This window comes from Taudactylus pleione, unplaced genomic scaffold, assembly GCF_031769625.1.
Source record: "Taudactylus pleione unplaced genomic scaffold, aTauple2 ptg000309l, whole genome shotgun sequence".
Classification (NCBI taxonomy): domain Eukaryota; kingdom Metazoa; phylum Chordata; class Amphibia; order Anura; family Myobatrachidae; genus Taudactylus; species Taudactylus pleione.
This window is the reverse complement of record NW_028284710.1, coordinates 11,178,450-11,193,919: the sequence shown is the minus strand read 5'-3', so window position 1 is coordinate 11,193,919 and position 15,470 is coordinate 11,178,450.

The following is a 15,470-nucleotide window of genomic DNA, read 5'->3' as shown; positions in this document are numbered from 1 at the left end:
CCTACAGTATTATTAACCTCAATAACATTAATTTCCAGTAATTTCCAGTCCATTTTGACCACCTCACAATATTGTTTTCATCCAGTTGCACCAAGCTAGCTGGCTGACTAAGTGACAACAGTGGGAGGAACAAACATTTATTTATTAATTAACAGGTTTTTATTAGGGATGTGTGCCGACCGCCATGTTTTGGTTTTGGTTTTGATTTTGGATCTGTATCTCCTTTAACCACTTAACTGACGAATTCTTTTTCCAAATACCGCTCCAAAATTGTCGGTTTCTTTTATGATTGAATTAGGTCAAGAACATAATTTTAAACTTATCCATCACTATTTTATTTGAAAAAATTTTTTTTTTTAAAACCCAGTATACCATAAAAATAGCAATTTTTATGTTATACTGTAGTGATGGCCATTGACAGCTGACCCATTGAAGGTTCAACCATCGTTAGAAGCCATCAATTGTTTAGCGATTGGACAAGATCTGTGTAGACCACAACTGTCGATGTCTCCTAAATATCGATTAATGGCTACCATCGATGGTACAACATTGATGGCCATCAGCAATGGCAAACCACTTGTTTTCAGTCAGACCATCGATGTTTGCAAACCATCGATGGTCGGTTGCCTCCCTAAACAGAGGCTCTGCGATATCTATCGAATGTATATATATATAGAACATATATATATATATTTATATATATATATATATATATATAGAACATATATGTATTGTGATAGGATCACTGGTAAAGTGGTCTGTGGAAGGGACATTTATCCCTGATTCCTGTCCTATGTGTTTAAAATCCCCAGGAGAAAGTCTGCAGTGTAGCAGGCTTGAGTTTCGGCTTTTTGAAAAGCCGGTTTGGGACCTGGGGGTTGTGGGTGAGAGGAGAGGGAGGGCTCCACCCACGGCCACTCCAGGTTTTGGTTCTCGCAGCCTGGTATCAGGCTTGTTAGTTTTCCACCTGAGAGTGGCCAATATAAGCCTAGTGTGTTGAGGGCTGATTGTCTCACCTGGGAGAGCAGACAGGGAGTTTGCTCAGAGACACTTGAAAACCTAACTGTAAGTGTTGTGCTGTGCTTTTGTTGCTGGTGAGGGCATTAGGCCCTGCCAGGTTCTGGTAGTGAGGGAACTACCTGTGAAGTTAGTGCCCCGACAGGACTAGGATTTACGTTTATGTTTTCTTTGTGTTATTTCTGACATTGCACAATAAAGACTGGCGCCGACCAGCTTGTACTTGCATCCAGTCTGGCGCACTGTTTCCCAGCTGCTGTGTGTGAAAGGAAGGAGACCTCTACCCAGGAGAGGGACCCCCTAACCTAACTGTGTCACAATATGGTGGAGAATGCGGGCACCCACACACACTGAAGTTGCAGCGAGAGGAAAACTTTCCGTTTAAAAATTAAAGGGACAGACACCCAATTTGTGAGTGTGGAAATAACACTGTGTCCTTGAAGTCCCATAGAGGAGGCGTCAGCCAGTGCTCAGAGAGGCAAGTTTCAGCTTCCAACCTACACCCCAGAACAAAATGGAGGAAATTATTAAGGCCTTGCTCCAAGCTACAGGAGCTCAGCAGGAGACGAACAAACTTCAGCAGGAGACGAACCAACTTCAGCAGGAATCTACCAGGGCTCAGCAGGAAGCTACAGCAGCTCAGCAGGAATCTACCAGGGCTCAGCAGGAATCCACCAGGGTGCAACTGTTGGCCTTGTAGACAGCCCAGAGGCAACAGCAGGTCGCCATCGCAGAAAACAGCCAGGCCATAAGAGAGGTGGTACAGCACCTGGTCGCCCGGCCCAGAGATGTTAATACTGGTCCTCCCACCACCACTCACTCCGTACGAGCCAGTCACTTCCTCCAAAAGATGACTTCGGGCGATGATGTGGAGGCCTATCTCGCCGCATTTGAAAGAACGGCCGAAAGGGAGAGTTGGCCCCAGGAGCAGTGGGCAAGTCTGGTGGCACCTTTTTTGTCTGGGGAGCCACAAAAAGCATATTTCGACTTATGCCTGGTTGATGCCAAGGACTATAAAAAACTAAAACAGGAGATCCTAACTCGCTTGGGAGTCACCACCTTTGTTCGTGCCCAACGGGTCCACCGCTGGGAGTTCCATATGGACAAGCCTCCACGATCACAGATGCATGACCTCGTCCATCTGTCCTCAAAATGGCTACAGCCCGAGACGCTGACGGGACCACAGATCGTGGAAAGGGTCGTGATGGACCGGTACCTGCGATCATTACCCACGACTCTGCGCAAGTGGGTGAGCCATGCAGACCCTAAGACCACGGACCAGTTGGTCGAGCTAGTGGAGAGGTACATGGCGGCTGAGGAGCTGAGGAGTATGCCCCACCAAGCCCCGATGGCGCACCGGCGAACTCCCACAGACACTGGTAAGACTGTTCCAGGGGAGAAGGGTGCTGGGCGGTGGGATGTACCTAAGACTGAGGGTGTAGAACCTGGAGACAGGCCTGCCAGGCCAGGAAGGTTCTTGCCCCGTAAACGACTAGACATTAATATGATTCAGTGTTTCCGGTGTGGTGACTTCGGCCATATTTCCGCTAATTGTTCACTTACAACTGAACCTATGCAATGTGATACTGCTCATGTCTACCGCAGGGGGTCTTTCTTTGCACAGACAGCCTGTACGGCTGACCGGCAGGCTGAGACTGATAAGCACATGTGTGTACTCACTGTAGATGGCAACCGAGTAGAGGCACTGTTAGACTCTGGTAGCTTGGTGACACTTATAAAAGCTGAGCTGGTGAACCCCTTGAGGCATAAGGGGAAAACTGTTGATGTGACCTGCATACATGGGGATAATCAATATTATGTTATTGCCGAGGTGAACATCGAGACACCATGTGGCTCTGCTATAGTTTCTGTGGGTTTGGTGCCTGGTCTGATGTACGATGCAATATTGGGGAGAGACTTTGCTCACTTCTGGAAATTGTGGGAAAGCCGTTTTGTTCCAGAAGTGAACAACCCCGGTCCACTTGAGAAGGTTGTCGATATAGTGGAGGACGGAGTTTCTTCTGAGTCAGAGTTATTCCCTTTTCCTACTATGGTTGGCGAACTAGAGAATGCGGAGCATGACGGTGGCCCGCCAACTGATGTGCCTCCCATTGAGGTGGGAAGTGTTGTTGGGCCAGTGGATCATCTGCCTGATTTAGAGGTCAGAAGAGAGGTCTTTGCCGTGGAGCAGTTGAATGACCCTACTTTGGTAAAAGCCAGGGAGAATGTAAAAGTAGTTGATGGTAAACCCATAGACCCTGATAGTCCTTTGTCCTATCCCCACATGGCAATGTGTCAGGATTGGTTATATCAGGTGACTAAGAAGGGGGAAGATGTTGTGGAACAACTAATAGTTCCCAAAGCCTACAGAAGAACAGTGTTGGATCTGGCCCATGGTCGTATAACGGCAGGTCATCTAGGGGTAGAGAAAACCACTGAGCGAATAATGCAGAGGTTTTTCTGGCCCGGGCTTCATAAAGAGGTATCTGACTTTTGCGCATCCTGCCCTGAGTTTCAGTATCATGCTCCCAGACCACGTTTTAAGGGACCACTAGTTCCATTGCCTATTATAGAGGTGCCGATAGTGAGAGAGCACCTGAAACAGGCTCAACAGGCACAGCAGAGGGTATACAACCGCAAGGCTCGGTTACGCAGCTTTGCTCCTGGGGACAGAGTGTTAGTGTTGGTTCCCACGGTGGAAAATAAACTTTTGGCTAAATGGCAAGGGCCCTTTGAAATCTTAGAAAGAGTGGGATAGGTCAATTACAAAGTTTACCAGCCGGGGAAAAGAAAGCCGGAACAGGTATACCATATAAATCTGTTAAAGCCCTGGAAAGATAGAACGGTACCGTCGGCCGTCCGAGCCCCTCCAGTAAATCCAGGGCCCTTAGTTCCCGAAGTGACAGTGGCAAAAACCCTGTCGGCAATTCAACAACGAGAGGTCAAGGAGTTTCTGGTTAGAAATAGGGTGCTGTTCTCTGACGTACCTGGGAAAACCTCGGTCGTTAAACATGACATCATCACTGACCCAGGGGTTAAAGTTAATCTAAAGCCCTATAGGTTACCAGAAGCACCAAGCATCGGTGTCGAAAGAAATTAAAAATATGCTAGAGTTAGGGGTTATTGAAGTATCACATAGTGAATGGTCAAGTCCCATTGTGTTGATTCCAAAGCCCGACGGGAGTGTGCGTTTCTGCAATGACTTCCGAAAGTTGAACAGTGTTTCAAAATTCGATGCCTACCCGGTGCCACAGTGGAGAAGGAGGCGTTGGCCATAAAGTGGGTGTTACAAACTTTTACATTTTCGGTGGAACACAGGCCAGGGGGCCTGTTGTTTAAAGCAGACGCGTTGTCACGCGTGTATTGTTTGGGGGCTTCAGTTGTTCCGCCCCATAGGTTGAAACAAAGGGGGGGGATATGTGATAGGATCACTGGTAAAGTGGTCTGTGGCAGGGACATTTATCCCAGATTCCTGTCCTATGTGTTTAAAATCCCCAGGAGAAAGTCTGCAGTGTAGCAGGCTTGAGTTTCGGAATTTTGAAAAGCCGGTTTGGGACCTGGGGGTTGTGGGTGAGAGGAGAGGGAGGGCTCCACCCACGGCCACTCCAGGTTTTGGTTCTCGCAGCCTGGTATCAGGCTTGTTAGTTTTCCACCTGAGAGTGGCCAATATAAGCCTAGTGTGTTGAGGGCTGATTGTCTCACCTGGGAGAGCAGACAGGGAGTTTGCTCAGAGACACTTGAAAACCTAACTGTAAGTGTTGTGCTTTGCTTTTGTTGCTGGTGAGGGCATTAGGCCCTGCCAGGTTCTGGTAGTGAGGGAACTACCTGTGAAGTTAGTGCCCCGACAGGGCTAGGATTTACGTTTATGTTTTCTTTGTGTTATTTCTGACATTGCACAATAAAGACTGGCGCCAACCAGCTTGTACTTGCATCCAGTCTGGCGTACTGTTTCCCAGCTGCTGTGTGTGAAAGGAAGGAGTCCTCTACCCAGGAGAGGGACCCCCTAACCTAACTGTGTCACAGTATGTATATATATATATATATATATACACATATGCATATATATATATGAAACCAGGTTCCGGCACTCATGAGGACATTACATAGTTGCTGGTCCGGGTGCCTTCCATAGTGTGTTTCAGGGTCCAGAAACACGCTAACACATACACAGTCCAATGGCGGCACTCCGTAGAAAATATCACTCAACAAACTGCTGCAAGTTCAGTTTGTTGAGTGATTTTTTCTACGGAGTGCCGCCATTGGACTGTGCATGTATATATATATATATATATATATGCATATATATATATATATGTGTGTGTGTATATATATATATATATATATATGCACATATTTTATTACTATTTTTATATTTTGCCCGATCACTGTGGCCAGCAGTGATTGGGACACATGGGGACTTGGGGAGGTGGAGCTGAGGCCGGAAAGGAGTGGGAGGGGCTGCCGGGGTACATAGCAGCAGCGGCGGCTACCAGAGCTGCCGCAGCTGCCTTTCTCACACAGTGATCTCATTGATCACTGTGATCCGTAGCCGCAGCGGGAGGGTGTCCCGCTAGCGGCCTGGGTTACATTGCAGCAGCGGCAGCTACCAGAGCCGCTGCTACTGCCTATTACAGAAATGGCTGCCCATTCACTGCTGGACACAGTGATTGGGTCACAGCAGCAGCAGCGGCTACATGAGCCGTGGCTGCTGCTTCTAGGGGGGTGCCGCCGGGGCCCAATCACTGTGGCCAGCAGTGATTGGGAAACAAAGGAGGAGGAGGCGCAGGTGTAGAGGGACCGGAAGGTCTCTCTGAGATGGGCGGCTGCTGGAAGTTAACTTCCAGCAAGCCGCCCACTGTGTGTTTCTGACTGGTCGTATCAGATAAGGCCATGTCAGGGAAAGCCCAGTCTGGTATGGTCATATCTGATACGAATGTGCCAGGCAAGTGGTTAAGGATTTGGATCTGGATTTGGTTTACAAAACCACCCTTGCATGTTTTGGTTTTGGATCTATATTTTTTATAAAAAATCATAAAAACAGATGAAATCACATAATGTGGGATGGTTTTAGTTCCTACAGTATTATAAACATCAATAACATTTATTTCCAGTCATTTCGAGTCAATTTGTACCACCTCACAGCTCACAATATTGATTTCATCCAATTTACGCCAAAAGGTTGCATCGAGCTAGCTGGCTGAATATGTTGTATATAGTAATGTAAACAGGACATGCACCATTTAACAAATCAATAACTTCCGCAACAGGAACTGCCAATTGTGGCTGAAGTGATTGGTTAATTTGGGCCCCAACAAAACAAGCTACCAATGGGCAGCTGACATTCCTGGCAATGATCTCTCCATGCACAAACTGGCTTTACAGTTGTCACCATCATAATCCGATTCCTCACCCTCACCAGTGTGTACTCTATCTTCACACAATATTAATTCGTCCCCTCTGGAATCCACCATTACAGCCTCAGGTGCCTCCTGTAATTTTTTTATGGAATTGGCGGTAAAGGTCTTCCTCATGGAATTTGTAGTTAATTTTGATGCACTTCATCTTTTCCACATTTTGAGGAAGTAGCCTTCTAAGCCGATCATTGACAAGGTTCCTGGCTGTGCTGAAAACTGAGTACACACTGGAGGGTGGTCATCTCAAAGAAAGCAAAGCCAGTTTGTGCAAATGCACAAACAAATTGCCAAATTGCCTCCAAATTGCCTTTTTTTCCTGCCAGTAGTGAAATGGACTGTCTGACATGCCTATTTTGATGCTATCATTAAAATAGTCTCCAACCAATCTTTGTATGGTGACTGTATCAGATGGAGTCACGGTAGAGGTCTCATTAATTGTAGGCAATTCTTTTAGACCCGACCAGATGTCAAAACTTGGTTGTGTTGACTCATCTGCACCACCAGTGGGTCTTTTTTTGGGAAAGTTTAGTTTTTCCTGGCAGCTGCACTTGCTGGAGAAACTGAAGGAGGAGCCATTGCTGCGTCATGTGTCGCTTGAGCTGACAATTTCTTTACAAACAGGTATTTGCATCTCTTCAGATCTGTGTCCGCTGAAAAGAAAAACATGATGTATGACTTAAATCCAGTACGGTCGCCAAAATGTATTGATCCGATTGTAAGATTCTGACAACCCTTGCATCCTGGTGAAGTGAATAAAGGACTTGGGCCCTCATTCAGAGCCGTATGCTCTGAGCAGAGCGCACGCTCTGAATGAGGGCCAGGCTCCATTTTCATGGAGCGTCCTCCTGGACGCTCGTATAGCTGTGGGTCACCACCCACAGGCTATACGAGCGTGCTTTTTGATGGCCGCGATGGTCGAGACCATCGCGACCATCGAAATTGCGAGCCGGAGCCTGCGGTTGAGGTTTTCACACATCCATACTTTACACTTCACTGTCACCCTTCTTCCTTTTTTCATGTGATGCCCTTTTTCATGGGGGTCCTGGGCTGGATGCTTTTTGGGGTGCCCTGCGTCCCATACGTGAACCCCTTAGTGTTAGGGACTGCTAGTAACAGAGAAGCCGTGATCTGTTGTAGCAGCTTCCCATGGATTTGCAAATGCATGCAACTAATATCTCTGAATTTCTATCACCATATAGTCTTCATGTATTGTTGCAGGTGCAGTTCAGTGTGCTGAGGAACAATAGGGGGTTAAACCCCCCTTTTTTCTTCCTCCTTCAGTTTCTCAAGCTGCTTTTCCAACAGTCTAATTAGGGTTACCTGACTCAACTGGCAGTGTCTGAACTCACTTCACAAGTGACTATTTCAAAGGGTTTCAGCACTTTGCACAACACGGAAAGTATGTTCCACTGAGCTTGAGTAAGGTACATTCCCCCTCCGCTTCCTATGTCATAGTTTGTTGTGTAGCTTTGGATGGCTTTTTGCTGTTGCTCCATCCGCTGAAGCATATAAAGGGTGGAGTTCCACCTTGTAACTACCTCTTGCTTCAGCTGGTGACAGGACAAATTAAACATTTCTTGAAGGTGCTGCAATCTTCTACATGCACCTGCTGAATGGCAAAAATGTTAAAAAAATTTGCGGGCCTTGTCATTTAAAAAAACAATTTGCACCACCAAATTGATTGTGTAAGCAAAACATGGGACGTGTTGGAATTCACCCTGCTGTAATGCTCTCACAATATTAGTGGCATTTTATTGTTAAAGTTTTTCTGAAAGGTTGTCAGCGGTATGCCTCTTAGTGAAACTGGTGATACACAGAGTAGCCTGCCTTTGAATGAGCTGCTGATTCTTAGATGCTGCTGCTGTTGGTGCCGCTGAAGGCAATACACCCACCCAGTGGGCTGTTACAGTCATGTAATCTTGCGTTTGCCATGTTGAAGTCGGCAGTGGGTACAATGGCATTTTGGAGGACACAATTTAATTTTTTTTTAACATCCACGTACAGGGTGGAAATTGCTTTTCTAGTGAAGTGGAACCAAACTTAGGGCCTGATTCAGAGCCGCACGCTCTGACCAGAGCGCTCGCTCTGAATCAGGGCCCTCCTCTATGAAAATGGAGCGGCCTCCTGGCCGCTCACATAGCTGTGGGTGACCACCCACAGCATATGTGAGCGTCCAAAAATATGGTCGCGATGGTCTTGACCATTGCGACCATCGGACTTGTGACGGAGACCCTGCAGTACGGTCTCCCTGCCACAAGCCCTGGAGTGATTTTGGCTCTATCAGAGCCAAAATCACTCCCACTGACATCACTAGTGATGTCAGTGGGGCCGGCTTCAGACGGTAGGCGTTCCCATGGGAACGCCTCTGTCTGGCCGCCACACCCCCGGCACGCCCACCAAAAGGGGCGTGCTGTCAATCAACATCGACAGCACGCCCCCTTTGGTGCGAGACCCAGAGTGTTGGAAAGCCCGTTGCTCCCCGGGTCTCGTGCATGCGCACGATGGAGCTCCCTCCGTCGTGCGCATGTGCACTGGGGAACATCGACCCGCTTGCAAGCATACTGCTGCTCGTGAGCGGGTCTGAATAACCCCCCTAGATAGGATTTGGTAGCGGAGACACAGGACCTCAATTAACTGTCTAAAACCCACTGCACTAATGGCAGATATTGGGCGCACATCTAATACCAGAATAGATGTTATGGCGTCAGTGATCCGCTGTGCAACTGGGTGACTGTTGTCATACTTGCTCCCCATTGCAAAGGATTGTTTAACAGTGAATTGTTTTTTTTAACTACTACTAGTAGTCTTCCTGGGCCCCTCCTGGGATGAAGATCCACTCCCAGCAACAGCAGCAGGCCACCCAAGGATTCTTCTGAGGAACCCAGGATAGGGGAGGACTGAGTTAGCCTTATCAAATTGGATGCAGGACTAGTTCTGATCATGATTGAGTATATTATTGATGAAGGTGTTGGTGGTGAAGATACCAGGTGCTTGGATCTAGCAGAGAGAAGGGAGCTAGCTGACGCTGGACTGCTTGTTGTTACTCTTTCAGCCACAGTTTCTGAATTTTGCAAACAGTTTAGATGGATGTGCTGTAGATGACATAACAGGGAGGAGGTTCCTAGTTGGTTAAGGTCCCTACCTCTACTTACTCTGGCATGACAATGGGTATAGATGACTTGATAATTGATGTCCAGATTTGGGTAGAAATGATTCCACACATAAGAAGTGGATTTTTTTTGTTTTATGCCCAGGCATGGCAATGGGCTTTTCCTTATCATCAGAAGCATCCTTGATTTCTATGTCAGCATGTTGACTTGTGTTGCTCATCCTCAGATTTGCAGATGACACACAAGTGGTGGAAGGATTCTCCTCTTCGAGTACAATTTTGTAAGGTCAGGCTCACACATGGCACCCGCAGACACACTTAGATTCTCCTCAGGGATTTGTGACATTTCTGAGCACACAGTTGGTTCCTGTGTCTTAATGATTTAGATTTTTTTGAAACGTATACAGAGAGAAGGGCTTACATCATAAGAGGCAGAACCATGAGTCATAAATAAAGGCCAATGCCTTAGCCTTTCCTTGTCATTTCGTGTGGTGAAAGGCATATTGCCAATTTTATGTCTTTTTGCAGCTAACTTTCCCTTTGATGTTTTTTTCTTTACCACTGTAAAAGATTGCTTCTTTGGTTTTAGATGCCCTGACTTAAGCCCTGTATGCCCTTGGGCATCGGCTTTAGTAGATGACGTAGACAGACTAGTATCGTCATGACTGGGGGCACTGACAGCAGCTCCAGCACTAGTATGTGGTTCCTGCTCTACTCTCAACTGATCGTTCTCCATATCAACAAACAAGAATGAAGTGGGGTACAGCACATGTCAAATTGTACCAATTTGAAATATTGTACTGCGGTATCAATGACCTAAAATGTCACTGCCACTTACAGTGTCACAATATTTTTTATGAATAAAACAATGCTACCACTTACAGTGTCACAATACATGTTGAATATTACACTGCATTTCCACTTACAGTGTCACAATATTTTTTATGAATATATTACACTGCGGTATTACTAACAGTGTCACAATATTTGTATGAATAATATTACACTGCTGTATTACTGACCGACAGTGTCACTCACAATACTTTACACTGTAGTATGATGAACCTACAGCATCACTCACAATGTGGCCAACAGCATCACAGTATTTTGGATACACTGGGGGGGTACGGCATATAGCATCACAGTGTGGGGTACAGCACAAACAAACAAAATTACTTTTTTTAGCATATTATTTTTTTATTTTCTTTAAATTTTTAGTTACTTTTTTTTACAGCTGTGGATGGACAACAAACTGGATGGACAGCACACTGGATGGACAGCACAACCTTGGACAGCACACCTCTTGATGGACAGCACAGCACACCCCTGGATTAGCATAGCAATGATAAATAACACAGCCCCCTGGACAGAGTACAGCACACCCTGCCTGGATTGGACAACACAGCTCAGCACAGCACACCTCTGTATAGGACAACACAGACCAGCACAACACACCCCTGTATTGGACAACAAAGCCTAGCATAGCACACCCCTGTATTGGACAACACAGACCAGCACAGCACACCTCTGTATTGGACAACAAAGCCTAGCATAGCACACCCCTGTATTGGACAACACAGACCAGCACAGCACACCCCTGTATTGGACAACACAGACCAGCACAGCACACCCCTGTATTGGACAACACAGCACAGTACACCCCTGTATTGGACAACACAGCACAGCACACCCCTGTATTGGATGACACAGCCCAGCATTGCACACCCCTGTATTGGTCATAACAGCCCCCCTTGGTTGAAGCACAGCCCTGACAGCCCAGGACTCAGCAAGCAAATGGCACCCAGTGGCAAATGCAGAATTTTAAAAGGTGGATTTCCAATCAGCCTATGAGGCTGACTGACACAGACACACACAGGCAGACACACACCTCTATCTTTAAAAAACATGAATGCAGCAGGCAAATAAATACAGCCAGCGTGATTTATTAAAGACCCCCCTCCCCCCAGTAGTGCCTCTTATACAGTGTCCCCAGTAGTCGTCCCCCTATGCAAGGCCCCCAGTAGTGCCACTTATACAGTGCCCCCTTATACAGCGCCCCCAGTAGTGCATCTTATACAGTGCCCCCAGTAGTGCCCCTTATACAGTGCCCTCAGTAGTGCCCCTTATACAGTGCCCCCAGTAGTGGTCCCCCTATGCAGTGCCCCCAGTAGTGCCACTTATAAATTGCCCCTTATACAGTGTCCCCAGTAGTGCCTCTTATACATTGTCCCCAGTAGAGCCAGTGCCCCCAGTAGTGCCCCTTATGCAGTGACACAGTAGTGGCCCCTCTATGCAGTGCCCCCAGTAGTGCCCCTTATACAGTGCCCACTTATACAGTGCCCCCAGTAGTGCCAGTTCCCCCAGTAGTGCCCCTTATGCAGTGCCCCCAGTAGAGCCCCATATACAGTGCCCCCTATGTAGTGGTCCCCCTATGCAATGCCCCTTATACAGTGCCCCCAGTAGTTCCCACCCCTATGCAGTGCCCCCAGCCCTATGCAGAAACTCTTACATCTGTAGGACAAAGACACAAAAAGAAAAAACACCCCGCGTCTGCCGCTGTCCGCTCCTCCGTCCTCCCGGCCCACTCTGCACTATGGGAGATATGTCAAGATGTCTCTCCTATCACCCACTGTGGGAGCCGGAAGGTGGGGCTCATGAGTGAGCCGACTCCGGAAGTGTGAGCAGCAGCCAATGAGAGTGGGTGCAGTAGCCAATGTGTGTCAAATGAAAGAGGATGTGACTAAATGGGCTTGGGGAGGTGGCCAGATGGAGGGAGAGTCAGCCAGGGAGGAGATAGAGGATGCCAGAAATAAAAGAAGAGGAAGTTACAAGTGAGAATGATTAAAAACTAAAAATTGAAAGTCCTGAACAGCGCCCCCTGCCCTGTGGTGCCCTGTGACGTGGCACATATCACACCACCCTAGTTACGGCCCTGGAGATGACTGCCAGGGTTGAAAGTCGTCCTTGATCAGTCTTATTCCTGGTGTTTGTTTTCAGTCATTTCAAAGAAGAGAATGACCTTTCAACGGATGCTGTTGCTGGTATAGTGAGCACCAGCTGGAGTAACTTTGTCACCTCGGGAACTGTTTGCATGAGATTATTCTGGGCCACAATGCTGAGGAGCTGTGTGGGTGATTTGCATTCGTTCCTCACCATTTCTGAGCTATACAATACAATAAGATCAGCCTTTAGTCTAACAAAGTCAAAGTATTTTGCATATTTGCATATTTTGATAGACCCTGCAGTTGGGTGTCATCAAAATGTTGTGACATATCATAAAATATTGTGCAATCCACCAAACCAAGGAAATGGTCAAACCTAGCTTTCATTTGAACACTGGGCCTGATTCAGAGCCGGACGCTATTTGCGCTCGCTCGTTCAGAAAAAGGGGCCGGCTATTTAAATTGAGTGCTCGCTCTTTGCGGTCTGTTGACGCCTCTATGTCAGAGCGAGCGAACGAAACATGCGCTCGCTATTTTGTAAAGACGCCCCGCTATTTATTTGATTAATCGAGTACATCAAAGGCGTCTGAACTGCTCGCAGTGCTTGTGGTAGGATTTTCCTACCACAATCATGCGAACAGTTCAGGCTAAGAAATAACCAAGTGACGTGGTCGATGACGCTGCTTTGTTAATTATGCACACCCTTAAAACGCTGGCACGCCTGCGTTCGGATCTCCACTCCCCGTTTTCAAGCACCTTCCCCTGTTACCACCCACAAACACCTCATACTGTCACTCAAATTAGCAGGCACTCGCTATTTTGCAAGCGCTCGATTTCCGACCGCACTGACTGGTTGGCGCATGCGCATTACGACCCATACGCATGCGCAGATGTGCGAACATCGCTCAGAGCGAACGAGCGGCTGCTTACGAGCGGCTCTGAATCAGGCCCACTGACATTGTCCAGAATGTTATAAAACTTACTTTGCCTCTCATCACCTGGTTACTTCAGGCATTGTCTGTCAGGCCAAGTGTGATATATGTCTGCTCAAATCGGTTATAAAAACTGTCAAACGTTTGTCTCTGGCGTTCTACTGCTCCCATCGTGTTGCGGACTCGTACACAGCAGAATCCAATGTTCATTATTTTATTCTGCAGCACACGAAGGAGTGCATCAGTTTTATTGAAAATACCTTCATATGCCATTATGAAGAAGTATGTTGATGCTTTTGACAGCCAGAGGTCATATTCAGTGACCATGTACAGGGTGTCATTGTCCCAATCTTCAGGATTTTCTCTCATAATCTGAAACATAGCATGTATATCAAAATGGTACATGCTGGTCGTGTGCACTAGTCTAGAATTTGAGCTCCATCTCGTAGGCGCTGCACTTGGTAAACGTCGCTTCACAACATCATGAAGTAGGTGGTCGACTTATTGAAAAATACGGAAAGCCCCTCAAGCGTTTTAAAAAAAAGTCTTACACTCAGGCATACATTTTGCTGAATGCAAAAGCACCAGGTTTAGTATGTGTGCATAACAATGGGCAAACATAGGCCCTCATTCAGAGCCGTACGCTCTGAGCAGAGCGCACGCTCTGAATGAGGGCCGGCCTCCATGAAAATGGAGCGTCCTCCTTGATGCTCGTATAGCTGTGGGTCACCACCCACAGGCTATACGAGCGTGCAGTTTGATGGCCGCGATGGTCTTGACCATCGCAACCATCGAAACTGCGAGCCGGAGCCTGCGGTTGAGGTTTTCAACCGCAAGCTCCGGAGTGATTTTGGCTCTATCAGAGACAAAATCACTCCCACTGACATCATTAGTGATGTCAGTGGGCTGGCTTCTGACGGGAGGCGTTCCCGTGGGAACGCCCCCGTCAGGGAGGCACGCCTACCAAAGGGGGCGTGCTGTCAATCAACCTCGACAGCACGCCCCCTTTGATCAGACACAACGAGCGAAGGACTTTCCTTCGCTCATCGCGTCTGGCACATGCGCACGACGGAGCTCCCTCCGTCGTGCGCATGCTCAGTCCAGAACATAGACCCACTTGCGAGCGGACAGCCGCTCGCGAGTGGGTCTGAATCAGGCCCATAGCTTCAACTATCTTTTCTTTAATCCTGGCCTGCACCCCATTAAGATCGCATGCCATTACAGAGGCTCAGTTGTAAGTCTACCAGCTTTTTAATGCAATTGTATTCCTCCAACACTCCCAAAACATAATCAGCAATAGCCGGTGCTCGTCTGTCTTCACTCACATCATCAAAACTCAGAACAGACTTCTTCACCTCATTTTTAGCAACATAATGCAAAATCACAGAGAGCTGGGCTTTGCTTGTGACATCTGTTGTCTCGACTACTTCAACTGCAACAAACGGGGCTGTATTAGTATCATCTTTTATATCATTTGAGATTACATCACCAACTGCTTCAATCAAATTGTCCTGTATTCTGTTTGATAAGCCAGAAAACACAGTGTATGTCTCCAAATGCCTAGCTAACTTTTCATCTTGCTCAGCAAAAAGATGTATTAGCTCCAAATACTTGATTAAAAGAGCTTGCAGTGTCATCATTTCCACAAAATGCTAACTCTTGTTTGGCTAGGAAACAAGTGGCATTAATAAGGTATCTTCTCCTTACCATTATGCATGCTGATATGTGATCTCCGCTGTTCATTCAAAGCCAGATCTATCCTCTAGATTCCAAAAGTTTTTAAAGTAATTTGGCTTTAAATATGAAATGTTGACTTTTCATGTTAGCTGAGGCTGTTTGGTAGATATTTCCAGTCACAAAATCCCATGCTAGTCCAAACATTGTCAACAGTGGTGAATAGAAGGCATGGAAAGCAGTAAAGGCGATTCCTCGTAGCACAGTCACGCAGTCTTTTCATTCGTACCACTCCACTTGAAGTGTACGTGTAATTTTCTTCCGCCCTGTCATTTGAAGTAGGTTCTTAAGCTGAGGCATTGGTCTTCCATTAGTTATCACT